Source organism: Mus musculus, chromosome 5 (assembly GCF_000001635.26).
Source record: "Mus musculus strain C57BL/6J chromosome 5, GRCm38.p6 C57BL/6J".
NCBI classification, from domain to species: domain Eukaryota; kingdom Metazoa; phylum Chordata; class Mammalia; order Rodentia; family Muridae; genus Mus; species Mus musculus.
The window spans coordinates 36,179,431-36,201,195 of NC_000071.6; the positions used below are offsets into that span (position 1 = coordinate 36,179,431).

A 21,765-nucleotide genomic window follows, 5' to 3' on the forward strand; every position below is an offset into this window, starting at 1 on the left:
TGGGAACCAATGGGGACACCCATCCATTGGGGGTGGGTGGATCCCTAAACCTCAAAGAAAGGGGTCTGGTAGCAGGTAGGACTGGGGACATTTGCTCTGTGAGCCTCTCCTGCCTCAGCTTTTCCTCCCTAACCCACAGGAAGCCTGCTGACCAAGAAGGGACATTGGTTTATCACTGAAGTGTCAAGTCTGTACTCTACAAGGGAAGGAACACTTGGTGGGCGGGGTGCTCATACTCCTGATAACAGATTTGCCTTGGGGGACTTGGGTTGGCAGCCATGGCAACACATGATCCTGAGCGCTACCCACACCATCCCCACAATCCTCTTGCCATGTGCTGGATTCAAGTGCTTTCCTTTCTTTTGACAGGGAGGCTACGGCTTAGCAAGACACCACAGGCTTGGGATAATTAAGGCCGGGATCATGACCTATCACCCAGCATCAGCCACCTGTCTCAGCCATAGCCAAAATGTCTGGCATGTAGCCTGGATGCCTTGATAGTCCCAGCTGGGTGGGCCTGGGGTCCACGCCCTGGCCCTTACCAGCCACATGTTCTGAGTGTAGTCATCTGATTGGTAGGGTTTAGAATCCATTATGTCTGTGTCCAACCTCACTTTCAATATGATCCCCAGGCGCCTCTCAGCCACCATTTGTCATCCTTTCTGCACAGAGGGCCAGGAACTGCTGACATCTGATCCTAGACTCTCACATCTTGTGACAGATGACCCCTATCTTTTCCAGGTAGAGCTCAAGGCACTGCCACACAGACACCCCCCCCCCCCGAAGGCTGCCTTTCCAGCCAGGACTTCTTGCCATAAATGGATGGATATGCCTTTTCACAGACAGCTCATCCAGGACTCAGGAACCCTGGGGAATGACCCTGTTCCTCACCTGCCATTCAGGCCTTCCTTGCTTCCTTGAGGTAACTCGCATAACCCTGGCGCTAGGATGACCTCTGTCCTACTCCAGTGTCCACCCGATTTCTCAAAAGAACACTGTGAGCATCCACTTCTGTATTTTTCAGGCACTGGCAGAGCCTTACACGAGACAGCTATATCAGGGTCCTGTCAGCAAAATCTTGCTGGCATATGCAATAGTGTCTGAGTTTGGTGGTTATATATGATCCATCCCATTTTCTACTCATCTATTTATCCTCCATCATCAACATATTCATTACCTATCTATCCACCATCAACTATCTACTACCTATCTATCCACCCATCCATCTTCACTCTACTGTCTATCCATCTTCCTTCTACCCATCCATCTATTCACCACCCACTAGTCTGTCCATCCATCCCCCACTCTTCATAATCCACTCAAGCACCCAATCACCCACACACCACTTATTCATCATCCATTCATCCGCATGCCAGTTTACCTACCCATCCACCTGCCCATCCTCTCACCCACTCAGAAGCTTTGCAGAGATAATAGTGAGATCATGTGGACCCAATACTTTCCCAGCATTCACTGGTCCTTCCTGAGCCTCAGCTAGGCAGGGACACCATAGGCATCTCAGGCAAAAGGGCCAGTGAGGCACTGAACCAACGTGAAGCTGTATCCCACTGAGGGAGCAGTTAGGCAGAGGAGAGGGCCCAGGGTCCCAAATGACAAGCTGGGTGCAAGAGGCAGGTGGCCCTGCCCTGCCTCAGGGAGAGCCTTCCCACCTGTTTCCCCTCTTCTTCATGGCCACAGTCCACGTGGCACACTTCCTGTCACATAAAGCTTCTTCGTAGCTTTCCCCTTTTGTGAGGGTACAGTGTTTCTCAGAGTTTGAGGGTTTTGTCATCTTGGCACTCAAGTCCTGGGATTGACAGAATTTCACTGATGAACTCACAAGGGTCATCCTTGTCCCGTTACCCTAATGTGCTTTAAATGGTGATTGTGGCTGATCTGAAGTAGGCCAAGCAGCTGGGACATCTAAGGAGGGAATGTGGAGTGAAGCCCATGTCTTCCTCCTCCCAGGAGATTTTCTGCCTTGAACTAGAGTTCCTAGGGCATCACACACCAAGCTGACACATCCTCTGTGGATGGGAGGAGGCCTGCCCCAGTGTTGGGAGTGGAGACCCTGTATCCCATGTGCAGGATAGGCAGTCCTCACTACAATGACCCTGGCTGCTCATCACGGCCATACTTTTCCTCAGGTATGGCACATGCCACTTTGGGGGTGTTAGTGGGGTAGAAGTCATCACTGTGCAGTGTCACTGTGCAGGTCACCAAATGCCATTTTCTTTTACTGTTTCATCCCTAATTCTTACAAGCTCCATAGCTAGGGAGTGAGATCCAGCCTTGGAGGGAAACCTGAGGTCCTTGACTCTCAACGATATGGGGCTGGATATTGCATCTCCAGCAAAGGGGTGCTTGGCTCTCTGGCTCCTGTTCCCCCTTGAGAGTACCTTCGGCTCACTGCTATAGTCACAGACACAGCGACTGCATGCCTGTGGAGTATTTCAGGACAAGAAGGAAGGGTCTGGGCTGATTAAAAGGAGCACTTTCCCACCTGAAGGGTGGGGACACTCGGGACAGGCTTTCAGGAGGAAGTGGCAGCCAAGTGACCTGATCAGGAAAACAGAGTAGTAGAGGCCACAGCAGATGGTGGCATGTCCTTCTCTGAGGGTCCTGGAGCACCTAGAGTCCTCCCAGCTGGTGAGAGGAAGTGTGGTAGGGTGAGAGGAAGCTGAGCCCAGGGACCTTGGCCTCATGCGGAACCCAAGGCCATGCTGGACATAAATCCCTCAGGCAGGGCTGGGCAGGGAGGAGAACCCACCCGATAGACAAGGAGTTCTTTCCTACCCAACCCATTTTGTGGCAGGATGGTAGCTTGGTCCATTAAACCATACCATTAAACAGAGCTGTGTGGAGGTTGGTTCTATGTGGGGGCCTCATTACTGTCATCATTAGCTTCCCACAGCGAGGCCACCACAGTCCAGAGCCAGCTTTAATGGGAACTGGCTAGGCCGGGCCAAGTCAAAGCTCCCTCGGCTCCATTACACAAAGGAACTCCCCATCCCTCAATAGCGATGGGGCTCCCATGCTCATGAAGACATTCTAGTGTCGCTGTCAACTGGAGATTTATTTCCATGGTCCTCTTACCAAGCACAGTGCTGAGCTCCCTGGCATATGGTATGTATGATTTTCATGCTAGGCTTGATAGACAGCTTGCCCGGCATGTTCCTCCAGCCTTGGGGTCAGCCAGCTGTCATTCTGACAACAGTTAATTAATTTTCAAGATATAAAGATATAAAAAGAAAGGTTACTGTTAGTGACATGCACACAACGGCCAAAAGCAAGTACTCACAGACACTCTGCTAAGGGAGCCTAAGGAGTCGGAGGCCAGTCAGGTACCATGGCAAATAGTCTGCAGCTGATCAAGAGATGAGCAGGGAGGCCGGGTGCATGTCCCACAGAGCCCCAGCCTAGGGGAAGCATGATCCTTAAAGGGATATTACCAACATGGGATGGGGTGTCCAGGGGTACATGTTGAGGAAAGCCTGGCTCAACCCGGGGCACTCCAGACCATTAGGCCGTAGCATCTAGCAGGAACTTCTTTGAGATGGTAAGGGGCAGATTCTGCTTGAGGACAACAGGGACCTGGGCTTCTGAGTTCAGTGGTGGCCTGGGCTGAGTCGCCACACTTGCTGTGGCTGTCATGGATGTTTTTTATACAGCGACACAAAGGTCTACCACTGCATTATTTAAAATCAGACATAGCCGTATATCTCTGTCATCCCAGCATTCCAGAACCGGAGGCAGGAGGATCACTGCTGCTTTGAGGCAATTCTGGGTGGGTGGATGGATGGATGGAGGATAAATGGAGGATGGATGGATGGGTCTATGGTGGGTGGGTAAGGAATGGATAAGCGAGAGCACATGGAGATGGAATGGGTGGAGGATGGACAGATAGACAGACCCTGCGTGCATAGTACAACTTCCTGTGTGACCCTGGTATGGTGGTTTCCATTGGAATGTCCCCTATAGGCTCAGATGTGTGGATGCTTAGTCACCAGGGAGTGGCAGTATTTGAAGAGGCATGGCTTTGTTGGAGTAGGTGTAGCCTTATGGAGGAGTTACGTCACTGAAGGTGGGCTTTGAGGATTCAAGAGTCCATGCCAGGTCCAGTCTCGTGTTCTATCTCTGTCTATCTGTCTCTGTCTCTCTTTCTATGTCTGTCTGTCTCTGTCTGTCTGTCTGTCTGTCTACCTCTCTGTCTATCTCTGACTCTCTGTCTCTGTCTCTCTTTCTATGTCTGTCTGTCTACCTCTCTATCTCTGTCTGTCTCTGTCTCTCTATATATATCTGTCTATCTCTCTTTCTATGTCTGTCTCTCTCTTTTTCTATGTCTGTCTACCTCTCTATCTATCTCTGTCTATCTCTCTTTCTATGTCTGTCTCTCTGTCCCTGTCTACCTCTCTATCTCTGTCTCTCTCTGTCTCTTTCTATGTCTGTCTGTCTGTCTGTCTGTGTCTCTCTGTCTGTCTCTGTCTGACTCTCTCTCTCTCTCTCTCTTTCTCTCAGTACAATGCCTGCATGCATGCCAACACACTCCCTGCCATGATGATAATGCACTAAACTTCTGAAACTGTAGGCAAGCTCCCAGTTAAATGCCTTCTCCTCTGAGGGCTGCCTTCATGATGATGTCTCTCCACAGCAACAGAACAGTGACTAAGACACCTAGGAATCCCACTGGGCCTATTTCCTCATTCGGATTAAGAGGAGGAGTCATTTCTCCCCTGGTCACCTGTCTATGGGGATGGAACCTACTGACTGTGACCTCACTACATCATGGTGACCTATGACTTTCACTCCCTTTTTTTTCCAATAACTGAATATCAGGATCAACCAATAACAGCTGCCCCTCTTTTGTGACAGGCTCCCAAGAGACCACTGGCTGTGTCTGCGATCTTCCCATAGACGTTGGGTAGGGGAAAGGGTGCATTGCCAGGCAGCCCTGTGGTGAGAAAGAACCGAGTGCTTTGGGAGAATCACAAGCCCCTGCTGAGACTATGATCACCTGGGGTACTTTGCAGACAGACGGGGACCTCATTGCAACCCGACAACATTGTCAGCATTACTGGATGGGCCCAAGCCTCACTCACATCAGAGCTCTTAGGGGGACAGTGTGAGCTAGCACTGGGAAGACTCTTGCTTGACTCACCAGCCTTGGGGCTAGAAGAGTGTGATGGGACACAGGTGCTTTGAGAGCGGGGCAGGTCTGAATTCTGAATGGGACTTGTTTGGTGGGTGTCATGCATGGCTTGCCATTCTCATCAACTCTCAGCTCAGAATCAGGATATTCCCTGATGACTCTCACAGCAGGCAGCACTCAGAACCATGGCTGTGAGATTCACTCCTGAGCTTTGGGCCTGTCATTCAGACCCTGGGTCTGACTTGCATCATCAAGATAACCATCCTGTTATCTTCATCACTAACACCGCAATCATCACTTCCATCACCAGCATCCCCTTCACCACCACCACCACCACCACCACCACCACCACCACCACCACCACCACCACCACCACTACCACCACCACCACATCATCATCGTCATCATCTCATCACCACTGTTACTGTTACCATCATTGCTCCATGGAACACCCACTGTCAGACTCCAGCCTTCTCATTTATAGGCAGCACTCAAATATACCTTCACAACAACTCTTCAAGGCAGTGTTGGTTATTTCTCATCTCATGAATGAGTACATGGCAGTTCAGAGAAGTTGACTGACTTGTCCCAGGTCACACAGCAATTCAGTAGAAGAACAAGGATCCCAACAGTGATAGGTCTGGTATCCTAGGTGGGGCTTTGACCTAGAAAGGGGAGGTGCAATGTCCTGGCTCAAGCCCTAGCTCTCAGGGAACAGAGTGAGCTTTCTGCAATCCAGTCACCATACAACACTGATTTGAGACGCTGTCCATGGGCGGGAGGCTGTGCTCGGGAGGACTGAGGACCTGAGCATATGATGGACACAGACGTGAGGCGGGCCATCTGGGGAGCACAGCTGTGTGCTCACACTGGGGTGGACCTGCAGGCCTTGGGGCTCAGACTTGGATCCTGGAGTCACGGGGCTAGAACAGCTCTGGGAAGCTGAAGCTTGAAGATAGCCTTGTTCCATCTGCAGTGCAGGAAACATCTCTGGCCCCACAGAGTAGAAACCTGCATGGGAAGACAGGCTCCCAGTGCCATGGCAGCAAGGGACTTAAGAGAATGTGGGATGGGGTGGAGGACTACGATTGGGATGTAAAGTGAATAAATAAATTAAGAAGAAGGAGGAGGAGGACAGGAGGAAGAGGAGGAGAAGAGGAAGAAGAGGAGGAGGAAGGGGAGGGGAAAAAGGAGGGGGAGGAGAGGAAGAAGGAGGAGGAGGAAGAGGAGGAAGGAGAGGAGGAAGAGGAGAGGTGGGGTGAAGCTTTTACTTGGTCAGTGGAGATCACAAGCTGGTGCTCTGTCCCCAAAGGATAGTGCTGAGCTTGGGTCATAAGGACGCTGTCCCAGGCATCCATGACATTTACATCATTTCCATTCAGGTGGACATCCCTAGCGGACTCTCCAAAGAGGGTTCTGAAAGTTGGACAGCATTGACCGTTCTGCTCTTTGAAGCTCTCATCTGAGGGTGGGAGGAGCCCCAGTGGCCTTCCTGGGACATGGCCTGAGGGTGCATCTGGGGACTTACCAGCTCCAGCAGCTGAGCGCTTCACTTCTTTATGACCTGCATCCACCAGGTCTGCAAAGAGCGCACCAATGTCACTTCAAGTACATAGCTGCTGTAAGGAGCAAGTTATATTCCCCTCTGTGAGGGGGATTGCAGGTGAGCATCCCCCCCTTCAGTGTTTCCTGTATATTCTATAGTGAGTCTGTGTGTTTATAAAAGAACAAAATACCGTCTCGAGAAGTGCCTGCTGGTCTCAAGCACAGGGCCCCTGGGATGGCAGCAGCATTAAAATCAGCGGAAATGAGAAAACTCTAGCTCCAAGCTCCCTAAAGATACTGCCATCCCATCCTCACGATGGCAGAGGGAAGTCTGTGTGTCGATGCCTGGGGAGATGTCATGCCTTTCCCTGCATCCTGGGGGAGCCACCAACTTTACACTGTGAAGAGAGGAGAGATTGATATAGTTCTCCTGCATTAAGAGAGAAGCTTTGGGGGAGCAGAGACTGAGCCGGGAAGGTAAACACTGGTGTCCTGGTAGTGGGAGGGTTCTGCTCCAAGTGGGAGAACAGCCAGAGTCTGCCTCCAGCCTTGCTCCAAAACACAGACACCAAACCTGTGCACCAGACCGCAGAGAGCATAGTGTGTGTGTGTGTGTGTGTGTGTGTGTGTGTGTGTGTGTGTGTCACACAGTGAGAAGCTAATGAGGGTCACTTCCCTGGTACTGAGTCCAGGCCTGTGTGCCCTTTTCACTCTGTTTCTGTAGAGGGTAAGCAGCAGCATGGTGAGGACCTTGACCTGGGACACTAGTACATCAGGTGCCTGACCCTCAGTCAGAAGTTGCAGGTGAGGCTGGGCTATACACAACCATAGCCGGGCTTCTGTCAGCCCCAACTCCTCCAGCCCCCATGTCTGCTTCCCTCTGCCAGGCTAGCCCACTGGCCAGTCTCTCTGTCTCTTTGTCTGTCTGTCTCTCAGCTTTTGCTTACCCTTTAGCCTCTCACCAACCCCAGAGAACATGGTCTGAGTACAGTTTCAGGCACTCCTATGGAGAGGATACTCCCACAAATCCTCACTCCACATTCAGTAGCTCAACCCATCACACTGATAGATAGATGACCAATCTGCCCATATGACCCTCCGCAGCCTCAAATCCCCCAATGGCTCCCTTGCACTAAGACCCAGGCCACCTTGTTAGTGAGGCACTCAAGGCTTTCTGCCCAGCCACCGGCAACCAAAAGTGGGTGTGCCCTCCACTTTCCTAAAAAGCCCCAGTCCCTCAGAACACAAGGGTTTTGGTGTACCTTCTCTGACAGGAATAGCATCTCCACAGATCCACAAACATCCCACAATGACTGTCACAAAAAACTTCCCACCTATCCCAGCCCACAGAGCCTTCTCCAACTTCTCCAGCCATGACAACTCTTCCATGAAGATTGGTCATCTTACAGAATTCTGATGTCACTTGACAGTGAAGCCATTTGCATCCATTCTGCTGATCTAACCAGGAAAGTTCCAAACTGTACAAACTTAGCCAGTTCACTGTGGTCCAGCATAAACACTCCTGTGCACCATTGATGAGTGAGTTAATGCTGGTTTTAAAAACACTGAATAAAGACACTAGACACTCAGCCATGGACCAGTTTGGACTCTGTGAGGAGTCCAGGTATCATGGGGGGGGGGGGGGCGGGGTCCCTGCTGGAAGTTTCCTCCCACCTGTCTGCAGGCTTCAGGTACAGTGTGGGAGGCAGATTTCACAGCAGGCTGGTGAGCATGAGGCCCCCACTGAAAGATTAATCAGGTCATTTGTATGCGCACAGCAGCGACCCAGGACAGCGAATGAGAACAACAGCATCTCCCCAGATCTGTCAAACTTTCCTTCTTACCATTTCTAAATTCAATAAGCACAAGCCACTGGCCTCATCCCCCAAAGTTAAACAACAGATTGCTTTGCCAATCTCAAACATGTACAGTTCTAGCCAGGACAAGGTGCAAGCTCAGCCTGCTAACCCCTGAAACCTTTGGGTCCAAAGCTTCTCCTGCCCCACACCAGAGATCCCAACACACACACACAAACACACACACACACACACACACACACACACACACACAAACACACACAAACACACACACACACACCTCACACATACTGTGTGTTGGCATCTCTTCTGTCAATCTCTGCTCAAAACGTGATTTGAGCTCTAGAAGCCCTCTCATTGGCCCCTGTCCCCACAGTCAGCTGCAATGTACATCCTAGACTAAAAACCCAGTCCCTCACACAAGGCTATTTCCTCTGAATGACCAGGCTGTGCAGTTCATCCTAGTGACTCAGGGATCAGGGTTCTGGAGCCCATGTTCCTACAGTCTTTCATTCAGAAAGACACTCAGCCACTATGGCCAGACTGAGTCATGAGGCCAGTTTCCTTGGCCAGGTGCCTGGCCGCTGTCTCCCAGTCCTGGGTCATGTACTACCAGTGATTCAGTTTCCTTGTCCGTTTACTGGGTCACTGTCCCACTGCTATCCTGTAAGAGGCACAGACCATAGGCCAGCACTCTCAGCGCCACGGCACTCAAAATCCTCATCTTTAATGATCCTTGCCTTCTGTCCATTCTATGTAGGAAGAAGCTGAAGTCCTGGAATGTGGGTCACTTGCTTGGGACTCCTCTGAGTTGTCATGAGGATGCTGTGATGGGCGGTTTGACCCAGTGAGTGCCCACTCTAAGCAATCATTTCCCATTCCACTCAACAGCTGTTCCAGGCAGATTCGGGAATCAATAGCGGCCTTTATCCACCGAGTTCCCCTCAGTGCCAAATCTGATGCTGGGTACAGAGTCCCCAAGTCTCAAAAGAAGTGGGTCTGCCCCTGAAAGTCTCTGCGGGGGCAGGAGCAGGTATGTGAACTTCAGGGACTTATATGGCACACAGGAAGACAGGATGACAGAGGAAACAAAGATGGCCACACTCTGTCTGACTTCCTATATACCAGTGGCTGCTATCCCTCTGCAAGAACATAAGACAAAGCTGGCACTCCTTAGCGTCACGGTCATTGAAGCCAGACTTGAGATGACAATAGCCTTCTGCCCATTCTGCAGAGGAAGAAACTGAGGCCAAAGCATCATGGCCCAGTTCCTGGGTAGGGAGCTAAAATGAATGTAGGCTCCCCATTGACTGTTCTGTGGGCTCTTTGTGAATTGGCAGCCTGGCTAGATTTCAAATCCCCTAGAAAAGAGGCTTCTGGGGTGTCTATGAGGGTGTGTCCAGGGGTCTAACTGAGGAGAAAAGACTCACTCTGAATGTGGCTGGTACAATTCCAGGGGCTGACATCCTATACTGAGCAGAAAGGAGAAGACACACTGAACACTGGCATTCACCTCCTTCTCTGATGACTGCTGACACAAGGTGACCAACTGGCTCAGACTCTGGCCACCATGCCTTTGGACTGTCCCCTCAGACTACAGAGTCAAATAAAACCCTTTCTTTCTCACCTTGCTTCTTGTTAGTTGCTTCTTGCCTCTCTGATCACAGCAAAGAGAGAAGTCAGATCATGTCTTCCCATCTCACAGTTACTGGAGCTCAGAAGGTACAGAGCGCAGAACCAGATTCAAATGCTCTCCCCTGATGTCTCTCCCCAAGTTTGTGCTCTGCCCTTCCTTGAAAGCTCACTTCATTCCTCAGAGCCATGTACCAGGACAGATAAGGAGCCCATCAGAGGGAAGACACAGGGAAACTGAGGCAAGAAGAACAACAATCCCAGAGGTCTCTCTGTGGTCCTGGGGGTGAAGAGACTAGTCGGACTACATGGGCTGTGGACACAGGGCATGGGGCATGGGGCTTGAGGCTGAGGCTCCTGGGTGGGTCCTGACATGGACTCAGAGGTGCTGGACTAAGTACCGTGTCTGAGGGTCAGGGCTGTACCCCTAGAGGATGACCACTTGCTGTGGGGACAGAGGATAGGTACCACGCTTTAGGTGTTCTCGCCAGCATCCCCAGCATGGTCACTGATAGGAGCCTCTGGTATATAACCATCAGCATCCCATTTCCTCTTCTGTCTCTCCCTGTCGCCACCATTCCTACTTTGGTACCTCATGGCAGCCCTTGAGTTCCTGGAACACTGATCATAGCCATTCAACATTTCCCCTGGTAACCATACAGCATCTGCAGCCATCAGACAGAGAAGGGTCTCGGTGACCAGGCTGGCAGCCTGGAACTCAGCCGTTGGTTACTAAGAGGGGATGGGGGTGAATGTGAATGGAGAAGCTGATCATGGTGGAGGGGTCAGGGGCCTCCTGCTCCTCCTCTGGAGATTCCTCTCTAGCCCTTTTCACATTCTGATAGGAAGCAAGCCCCTCTCAGGGAGGGCAAACTCGAGGCAGTAATTATTTTATTAAGATGGAAATTATGAATAATTCAATTTGGGGAGAGAAGGGTACGAGTGACTGAATGTTGCTTCCTTGAGCCTGACATCACCTCTTGCTAATTTCCTTTGACATCTCTGGCAGGGCATCCTGAAGAAGGTTCTGGAATACTTGAGATGTGCCTTCATCTTGGGCATTTCTGATCCCTCCAGGCTGGAGGAGGGAGGGGGGAAGATCAAAGCCCTTGATGACAATGAAGTGCCTTCGCTAGCCTGCTGCATGAAAAATTCAAACGCTAGGCTTGGCCATGTGTGTTAAACACGCTTTTGTGGGAGTCGGAAGGCCGCTACAAGTTCATAGCAGGGTCACAGGGCTTACATGGAAATGCAGCCAGTTTGTTGGGTGACCTTGGAAAACTGATCCCATGTGACTACAGGACTGGGGACGGCAGTATGTTACTTCCTAGCTCTGAACTTCCAAGTCCCTGTGCATTCAAGTAACCATCCTCTGTACATGGAAGGCCAACAAGCCCACAACCCCTCCCACGATGCTGGACACCACCAGAAGCCTGGGAATATGCATGGGCAGAGGTGGCAGAGAGCCCCCAAGTGACTCTCCACATAGTGGGGGCATGGCAGGATCATGGTGGCCAATAGGAGAAATGTCACTGGGAATATTTTAGATACCTAGGCTCCAGGTGGCACCCCCCAGATTGTGAGGGGGATGGCACCCTTAAGTCTGGACATCAAATGTGTACTCCCAAGGGTACACTGGCTACCAACGGGATGGGTTCCCATAAATCATACCCCCAACATGAGCACTGTGAGTACCACCCAGTCCTGCTTCACAATGGCTCAGCTTGGGGTCTGACCCCCATAAGTTGAAAGGCATAGAGGTTCCTGGTCCAGGCAGGAAGCAGTGGCTTGGTGAAGCCATCAAGAAGGCTGCAGGATTCCTAGAAACCTGAACAGCACAGACTTCAGGGCATGGCATATGACTAATCTCCCGTGGAAGATGATGTGGAGGAGGCCCTGGCATGGAGCGAGGTCACCCCAACTGCCTGTGGAAGTTCAGTACAGTCACTTGTGGTCCAAGGACCCCAAGGTATACCAGTTGTCATGTCCCACATACCCAGCATAACCATATCCCTCCCCAAGCCACATGCATGTCCACACGAACACTGGCCATTGCTGACAAGAAGAGGGGACAGGCAAGCAGGGCGGGTGAAGGAGGGGGCAGGCCTGCCTCACAGGTAGAGACAGAGACTGAAGCCCTGGCAGCTGGCCCTAGTTCACCTTGCAAATGTGAAGTTAACTGTCCCCTGTTTCTCTGAGTTGCTGGATGGGGCAGAAACAGGGAGGGAGAAAAGAGAGAAAGGAAGGAAAGAGTTAGGGAGGAGGAAGATCTTCCTGGTACTACCAGAGGGTGACCAGGTAGCCCAGGGCTCAGAGTAGGAAGCCCCATGTGAGCTCAGATGCCCTGGGTAGATCCCTGAGACATGGCTAGCAGGTCCCTCACTGGCTCTCATGCCAGGGTATTCAGCATGGGCTGGTCTGACTGCAACAACAGAAAGCTGGGGTGTGGAGCACAGGGTCCCTCAGAAAGGAAGCTGTGATGCCACCTGTGAGCAGGTCCTACAAGCCTGGGCAGCAGGGGGCAGCCTGAACACTCTAGACACAGGCCACAGATGCAGCTGACTACAGATACTTGGGTAGAGAGTGCGAACAGTGTAACCGGTTGGAGGTAGACATGAGCTAGCTCTGATCATTTCTCTTTCCAGGAATCTGCAACACATGTGCGGGACACACACATCTGTATAAACCTGGGAGAGGCAGGGCTCTGTTACAGCTCCGTGGTAGTTGAATCTCTTCCTAATTACAGGATTTTGCTGGCACAATTACACCCCCCCCACACACACACCTCCAGCTGGTAGCCTACAAGAGCTGATTTCTGTCCCCATCCCACTTCAGATGGCCCCTGAGTTGGAAAGCCCTGATATTGCAGTGTTCATGCTTTGAAGGCCATGTTTCCCATGTGTGAAAGGGCTTTTTCCATCTGTAAAATGGGCCAACAGAGGCATTGCTTAGGGCTCATCTAGAGCTAAGTAATCCTGGAGAAAGGGGGATGAGTTAGCGCAAGGTTTATGCTACCTGTAGCTCACCAAAAGGATGAGTAAAGAAGATGATGAACCACAATGAACTGGAACCTGGTGATGTCAAACCTTAGCAAGGCTCACCATCCCGCCTGGGACCATTCCTCTGTCAGTCCTTATGGGGGCCTCAGAAGGGGATTCTCAGCTAAAAGCCTCTGTTCTTCCCACCCCCCCAGGGCTGTGCAGCTGCTCCAGATTCTGCCAGTCCTCCAAAACAAAAAGACCCTCCTGGGAGGCCTCAGAGAGAATGGAATGTTCCTGGCTTTTCTAAAAGTTTCTGTTATCCCCAGGTGGAGGGAAGAGCAGAGCCTATCCAAGCTGTCCACACACTCATCTGATTGAGATCATTGATCTCCAGCCAGGAAAGTCTCCATCCCAAGTCCCACAGATGCACTGGTGGCCCAGTGGGTCAGGTCTGTGGCTCTGTCCCACAGCAGCTGCGGGGAGGGGCTCCTGGAGGCTGCCTGCTAATAAGCTTCCCCAAGCAACCCCAAGCAGAGGTCACATTGTCCTGAGTACATTATCCTAGGACCCCAAGACATGGCTACAGGGGTAGAAACTGGGGTGCCTAGCAGACAGTTTCAAGGTCTGAAAGCAGGTTAGCTGGCTTCAGAGTCTGGGTCCCTTCTGCCCTGACTCAGGTACCTCAGCCATGACTACAGCTGTGGCTCAAAGTCAGGCTCTCAGTTTGTCAGGGGAAACTGGAGTTGGGTAGACACCTCTGTCCTTTGCCAGTGATGGACAAGACTTGGGGTGTGGGAACAACGACTCCTCCTCCCTCGGGTGGAGCACTCACACTGTCTCCCAGGTCCACGAGATGACTGAGCTCTTCCCACAGTGATGACTGTCACACGTGTGTTTGGGACATCTCAGAGGGGTTGCTTTCTGCTTCCAAACTTAGCACCTTGTCTTAGGGCTTTCAGGGGACTCCTCAGATGAGGGGTACATGTGAGCAGAGTGTCCAATAGGATCTTCTCAAGGACAGAGATGGCGCCCAGCCTCTCTCAGCCAATGAGGAAAACTCTCTGTGCCCAGGATATGTGCTTCCCACCCGGGTTCTATCTCATAGCTAAACCCCTCATTCTATGTTAGCACACCTGTACCAGCTCCCTAGGGCCCTTGGAGAAAGTCCTTGCTCTTCCAGGTCCTGCTGGATGAAGGAGAGAGTGTGGTTGGCAGATCAGGACTTGCCTCCTTAGGCCTGGGGCTGTGGTCATTTAATTACCCATTGGTGTCCTCAGGACAGAACTGGGTTCTATCCCTGTCCCCTAGACTGCCATAGAGATCTAAGGTAATTTAGCATACAGAGAGCCCTAAAGAGATCCTGGCATCCCTGGAGTAGAACCTTCCTGAGACTCAACCCTACATTTACCCATCTGCCACCAGCTCTGCCCATAGTGCTCCACCCTCAATCCAGGCTGGGACATGTACCTGCCTCCCAGCCTGTGTGAGTCATCTTGAGGTGTCCCTTGGTGGACTTAGCAGGTGCCTGTTCCTGGGCCTATGGGCAGGAAGATGGGCTGGGATTGTTAGTGTTGCTATGACAGTCAGAGGAGGATCTTGAAGAGAAGGCTGAAGGCGAGGCTGCGGCCCCTCTGTACACCTAGGCCCATTGCCCACCACAGCCTGGCTCACTGCATCAGTTCTTCCTATAGCACCTGAAAGGGCGGGGTCACAGGCAGCTAGACACCATACTCATGGGCTGCGTGCAGGGGAGTTTGGATGCAGAGGCCCAGCAAGGAAGCGCAGTTGCGAGCTCTAAATGAATTCAGCATCCATGGCAGAAGAATGGCAAGCATCAGGGCTCCTCCCAGAGCCTGGACAGATGCACCCTCACCATCCCAGCAGCCCTGGGCACAAGGTCACCTCGATCAGGACACCCAGTGGCCAGGACCGGCCAACTCCTACTGTGGGAGCTGTGTGTGGACTTTGTCACAGCTGACCCCGGAGAAGGCACATGCTCAAAGAAGGAAAGGCATTCCCTTGGGGACAGGGGACTAGCGGGAGGCTGCAGTCAGTGTGGTCTATGGTGAGCCTCTCAGCTGTCCCTTGCCTGCCTTTCTCTGTCCTCTGTCCTCCATTCCTCAACAAGCCAGCCTCTCTCACTGCCAGTAAGGAAGATAAAATCAAGCACCAAAAGCACAGGGGAGGAAGAAAGAAGAGGAGAGGGATAGAGAGGGGGGAGGGGCGGCTGTGGGCAAGAGAAAGACAAAGAAGGAAGGCGCTGGGAGCAGGCTTTGGCTCTTGGCCTGAGACTTCTGTCCCAGTAAGCTCTCAGTACCTGGCAAGCCAGCCTCACCCCTGTCCTGCCCCAGGCCAGGGTGGACATTTAAATGGTCCATCTGTCCCATCCAGAGCGCTGTGCTTCTCAGGGAATGAGAACCTTAGCGTTTCATGGTGTAATACTGATTATAAAGGGCATGGGAGAAGAGGAAGGCCCATGGAAGGGACTGGCTGAGGTCATGACATTCCAGCTGAGAGAAAGGCTCCCAATGCCCCTGCCCACTATGGCTTCCCTTGTTTCTGCCTCCCAGCTAGCTTCTCTAGCAAGGCCAGGGTGCCCAGTCATGGCTGTTCACAGACCTCTACCCAACTGAGGTCTCACAGCTTCCAAGGCCAAACCGTGCACTCCGTCCCCTAACCCCTCTGTATTAAAGCTTCATGTGTCTTTGGGGTTCCCAGCCATCTGACTCCCCTAATCTGGCTCCTCCCTCACCATCTGGTACTTCCCCTGGGAAAACCTGACTTCAGACCTCAACTGCCACCACAGACTGGGACCCCACACTTGTTCCTGGACCGAGCTCTTTGCTGAAGCCTAACTCCTGGAGGGGAGGTCTGGGCTCTGAGCTGATGTCCCACTGGCTGCTCTCTATATCATGTGAGTCCTCTGTTCCCACTCTTGTCCTCACCCAATGTGCTCCTTCTGTGGGCAGGGACAGCTCGCCCATGGTGCAAGCCTGTATTTACACACCCTTCCTTCCCACTGCCCACAGTGTGACCCCATTCTGTGTTCCCCCATCCTCCTCCACACCACGCCCTGAACAGGCACCTGGTCTCCCTTGGGTGATGCAATGACATCCAGGACAGGTGTGCCTGGCGAGGCTCTTCCTCCTGACAGTTTTCTCCATAGCTCAGGTCAAATGCTTAGTGCTGTCTCAAATGCTTTCTCTCCTGTCCCAATTTAAACTACCAACCAACAAATCCAACCACTAGCAGATTTCTAATTCAAAGTCACCGCCCATGCCCACCCCTGGAGCCTTACTGCTTCTAACTCCTGCTTGCTGGCCCTCCCAGCTGTCATCCTTGCCCAAGGCTGGTCCCCATATAAATGTATTCTCAGGTCACGTCACTGCTCTGCTCAAGTCCCTGCAATGGCCACCTACTTCTCTTGGGAGTCCAGCCAGAATTCTTAGTATGTGGATCTTCTAATCCTGCTTCCTCCAGCTCCTGCTCCCACTCACGATCCCAGCCTTCTGCTTCCTTGATGTTCCTACATCACCTGCCTCAGGACCTTTGTACGTGCTGGCCTCCTTACTTAGCACATAATCAGACTCCCTCCCAGGTTTCTCCCACGCCTTTTCTGGAATTCCACTCAAATAGCACCAAGTTGCCAAAACTGTTTCCGACCACATACTGGATTCTCCCAGTCTCCTTGCAACTTGTAGGGTTTCTTTTCACCCCCTCCCCTGACTCTCCGCTATCATGCTTACTGTGTTCGTTGCTTAATTTCTGATCCTTCCCCCAGAGTGTAAGTCCCAGGAGTGTGGACTGCCATCTATCTAGTTAACTCAAGTATCTACAGCACCCAGAATAGCACTCGGTGCAGAATCGATGCCCAATAAATAACAGCTGAGTGCACACAAGCGAAGAACTAAACTCCAGGAGGCCCAGCATCGGCCCAGCATCAGCCCAGCATCAGCTCAGCATCCTCTCTCAGACCTGCTGCTTTCCCCTCCTCCAACAAGGGAAGAGGAGCCCCGCCTACTGGCCCAGCTCCTCCCTCTACCTGGGATGTGCTGACCTACTTATCTCGAGTGTGGTCTTTCAGTCCTCTTCCCAACCCCAGTGCTCATGGGCAAGGTCGGCCAGGAGGCTCCTCAGATCTGAGATCTGGACTGCACAAAGGTGGCCTTGGAAACAATGCAGGAGTCTGCAGGCTTGTCCCAGCCACATGGAAACGCAAGGAGAGAGAGAGAGAGAGAGAGAGAGAGAGAGAGAGAGAGAGAGAGAGAGAGAGAGAGAGAATATGGACGAACTTGGGCTCCAGCCACCATGAGGCCATAAAGTCCCCAGGTCCTAAACCTCAGGGACTGCAATGATGACTACACGTTAACAGTCATGATGGCTTCTGGGCTTTCAGGGTCTGTGTCTGGCTCACAGCATTGCCAGTAACAGAGGCTCGGGTCTAGGATCTCTTCTGTCTGAGTCCTGGCATTTTGGGCCTGCGCAGCCTAGGGAGCCATAGTACCAAATGCTCAGGATGTACTGCGGCAAAGGAGAGGTTCAGAAACACCAAGGCACTGTGATCCCAGAGGCTCAGGATGAACTTTCTACCACAGTGCCTCACCCCTAAGCTTCCAAGAACCAGGACAATCTAAGCCATAGTGTAAGTATGGGAGCTAGGGCACTAAAGCCCAGAACACACCTGCCAAGGGTTGATGTATGTGTGTATGTGTGTATGTGTGTATGTATGTATGTATGATATATGGATGTGTGTATGTATGTATGATATATGTATGTATGTATGATATATGGATGTGTGTATGTATATATGTATGTATGATATATGGATGTGTGTATGTATATATGTATGTATGATATATGGATGTGTGTATGTATGTATGATGGATGGATGGATGATGTATGTATATGTGTGTATATATGTATGTATGCTGTATGTATGTATGTATGTATGTATGTATGCATGTATGGCCCCCAATGTATGCTGAAGTGCAACCCCTGTCATCTGTGACTTGATCCATCCAGACCTTAGGTCTTCATGGAAGAACATAGCTGAAGTTATCTCCACTGGGGCTCTAACCCCCTGAATGGATCTTTTGAGGAGAGGAAAACAAACATAAGGAGTAAAGAAGAAAGCCGCTGTTGACAGGTGCAAAGATGAGTTGGCCAGTTGCAGTTTCAGCCAACATCTATGGAGGTCTCAAGAGCCTAGACAGCTCCGTCTCTGGTCTTGGAACTGGGAGGACAAAATGTTCTTTTTTTAAAGCCAAACCATACTCGGCCTCAGGGTGCAGTAACCAGTCAGGCAGTCACAGGAACCCCTGTATCTTCAACCCTGCTCCTGGCCCAGCAGCCCCTGATGAAGCCAGGTGTGCAAGGCTTTGGCTGGTGGGCTCCAACCTTAGCTCTATGGTTGGGAAGCCAGGAGGGGGCAGAATCCAAGACCTCTCACATCTGAGCTCATAGCCTAGTGGTTCCAGGGGAGGCCTCAGAAGGGACAGAGATACAGCAAACTCCAGAAGTAAAGAGCCTGTCTCCACTGAACTCCACAGTGACCTAGTCAGACCCCACCTGACCTCCTAGCTTGCTTCCCTCATCTATTCCCCAAGATCCAAGGGACCTGTGGGGGAGGGGGGAAGATCCTATATGTTGATCACCTTTGAGTTAGTAGATGCTAACTAAGACTCTATGGAAACACAGGTTCCGCTTTGTCTGGGCTTGGGCAGTGATGAGACTTCAATTGACTTGCTCGCTAGAGGCACTCATAGGCCAGGACCCCTCTGCTTCAGCCTGCCTTCTGCTCACCCAACCCCACCCCAGGTTCCTTGTCTACCCCACCCACAGGCTAGTTTATAGATGGGCAAGCCCAAAGAAAATCAGACCATAGTCTCAGCTTCCCCTCACTCCAACCTGGTACTCTCTTCCCAGACACCCCTTCCCCCAGAGACATGCGAAAGAACCTCACCTCTACACTTGACTTCTCTGAGTCAGATCAGCAGCTTCATGGTGGGCCAGCCCCCTGGCCCCTCCTTGCTGTTTCATAGGAACAGCATGTGCCCCCCCCCCCGACCCATGTCCTATGTCCTTACTGTAGAGTATTTAGTGCCTCTCCTTTCTCCAGGGAACCCTGTTCTACCATTGATGTCACTGGCTTCCTGTCACATCCCTACTTTTGTGCTGTTTAGCAGGGAGGGTCCTGTTGTGTTTGAGCATTGTATCCCCTATCTCCTATTCCCTATCCCCGTCCCTCTTGAGGTCCAGCTCACAGGAGCTTGCAGAATACACGTGAAACAAGTGGCTGGTGAATCCCACCTCCTGGTCCACATGTGGCTGGACAGTGAAGAAGAGTCCTGGGAAAGGGACAGGAGTGTCACCCAGAAGACCCAGGAAGGACAGAAATGAGGAGGAAGGGAACAGAGTATCACAGGGGGTGACAGAGGTAGAGGAGTAGGGTGAGGGGACAATAGGTTGTGGCTGGACAGATAGCTTCATCATCTACCCCCAGAGGAGAGTAGAAACCGCAAGTGAGCAGGCCGCCCAGCCCTTCTCCTTCCTTGCCCTTCTGCATGGAGGCCAAGGGTGATGACACCACTCAGGTGAGAGGCCAATGGTGATGGCAACATTCGGGTGAGAGGCCAATGGTGATAATGCCACTCAGGTGAGAGGCCAATGGCGATGACAACATTCAGGTGAGAGGCCAATGGTGATAACGCCACTCAGGTGAGAGGCTGGGCAGAGTGCCGGGAGCGGGGGGGGGGGGGGTGAGGGGGGGTGAGGGGGCAGAGTGTGAGAGTTGCAGTTTCTGTACTCAACAGGTGACAAAAAAGATCCCCCCTCTTCACAGCACTCTCCCACAGGAATGAGGTAGTTGAGCCCCCTTCTGCTTCCTCCCAGGTCCAGCTTCCAAGTCATCACAACATGATCCCCAGCTACCTGCCTACATGCCACCACAACCAAACCAGACCAGTCTTTACTTGAGAATAAAAAACAAGTGTGTTCTAACAGCTTTGGGAACAAGTAGGATTTCTTAAAAAAAAAAAAAAAAAACAAATCTCAACAGCAGCAACAGAGCATTAACCTTCAGGGGGTAAAAGCATTTGTTCATCATCTCTGAAGGGCTGAAATCAGAGACATGAGGAGTGACAGGCACCAGTGGTGCTGGGTGGTGGCAGCAGGTGCAGCCATTTCAGAACATGTCAGGAGGGTTGGCACTCGGCAGAGAGGAACCTTGGCACACACCCTACAGAAACCTGCACAGCCCACATCATGCTACCAAGAATGTTCAGAATGGCCAGCAACCCCACACCAGAATTCAGCAATGTCAGTCCACAGTGGATAAACAGATTATTATAGGGCTGCATGGCAGGCACGACCCTGCAAAGGAACTAACTGCAGACAGCTGTGAAGGCCGTGCAGACAGCTGTGGAGGGAAGAGCAGAGTGGTATGTCTGAATGCATGTTCATAGCACTGGAAATGAGTTTAAAAAATGAGGAAAGCTGAGTAACTGGAAAGGGACACAAGCAAGGGCTGTGTGTCCTGAGTAGGGTGTGATTTAAAGAAGCATGCGTGTTGGCTGACACTCACTGACCTACCCACTTAAGATGTGTGTGCTTAGCTGTGTATAAATTCCTCTTCAGAAGAATAAAACCCACTGTCAATAGATACAGAATTATAGTTAGTAGATTTTGCTTTTCACTGTGGAGTGGGCTAGCACTTCTGAAACTAATTTTTAAAATGCATTTGGATTCAGAAATGAGAATGAATAGATACATTAAAGATAATAAGAGCTAGGCTTCTTACTGTTAGGCAAGGGAGCTCCAAACGCTAAAAAGAGGACAGCTGGGTTGCACTCCGCTGCACAGGAGAGTGCATATGAACAAATGGGCGCACAAAAATGAGAGCACGTGCAGGTAGATGGGTGGGTGGATGGATGGATGGATGGATGGATGGATGGATGGATGGGTGGATGGATGGGTAGATGGGTGGATGGATGGGTGGATGGGTGGATGGTGGGTGGGTGGATGGATGGATGGGAAGGAGGGTGGGTAGGTGAGTAGACACATGAGTGTTTGAGTGTGTGGATGGGTTAATACATGGGTAGCTGGGTCAGTGGATGGATGAATAGATAGATGGATAGATGGATGAATGGATATATCACATGCATTTATGTGCACACAGGTAAACACTACTTTATGGACATATGGTTCCACAAGCACACATCTTTCCCTACACCTTCATCCATTTTCCTTACCAATAAGAAGTAAAATGTCCTTGTTTTGTGTCAATGAAGGTCTGGAAAGGACAGTGGCATAGCAGACTCACCTGGCTTCCAGATATGGCTTCTAAATATTTTCCTTGGAAGGAAAGCTGAATTTAGGGCTGGCTGAGGAATGATCAGCCTGGAGTGGTGTCATGCCTGGATACAAGAGGCTCAAGGAAGGATGGGGACAAGGAGGAGACATGGAAAAGCTCCATATGCTCCACAGGTCAAAATTGGAGCCATTCAGGCATCAAAGCAACCAGAAATGCCAATGAATTGATGCCTACAAACAATAGTTCAAAGTCACAATAAATCAGATTTAAGAACAGTAGATATAAAATCAAAAGCCACGAGTCTTTCTTTGAAGGAAAGAAAGGATAGGG

At 51.3% G+C, this 21,765-nt stretch overlaps 1 protein-coding gene and 1 long non-coding RNA gene across 4 annotated transcripts in view; one reads left to right on the forward strand and one right to left on the reverse strand.

The window, feature by feature from the left end:
- The window catches only part of Sorcs2 (sortilin-related VPS10 domain containing receptor 2), a 381,018-nt gene that overhangs the window by 162,251 nt on the left and 197,002 nt on the right, over positions 1-21,765 (reverse strand). The gene's annotated exons all lie outside the window — the stretch shown is intronic.
- On the forward strand, positions 8-10,137 carry Gm31945. Of its 2 annotated transcripts, XR_003955890.1 has the most exons (6): positions 19-75; positions 742-922; positions 6,532-6,812; positions 7,419-7,498; positions 9,403-9,544; positions 9,968-10,137. It is a non-coding gene; the product is annotated as a predicted gene, 31945 (long non-coding RNA). The 2 variants fall into 2 exon arrangements; XR_003955889.1 differs by having other exon boundaries at positions 8-922.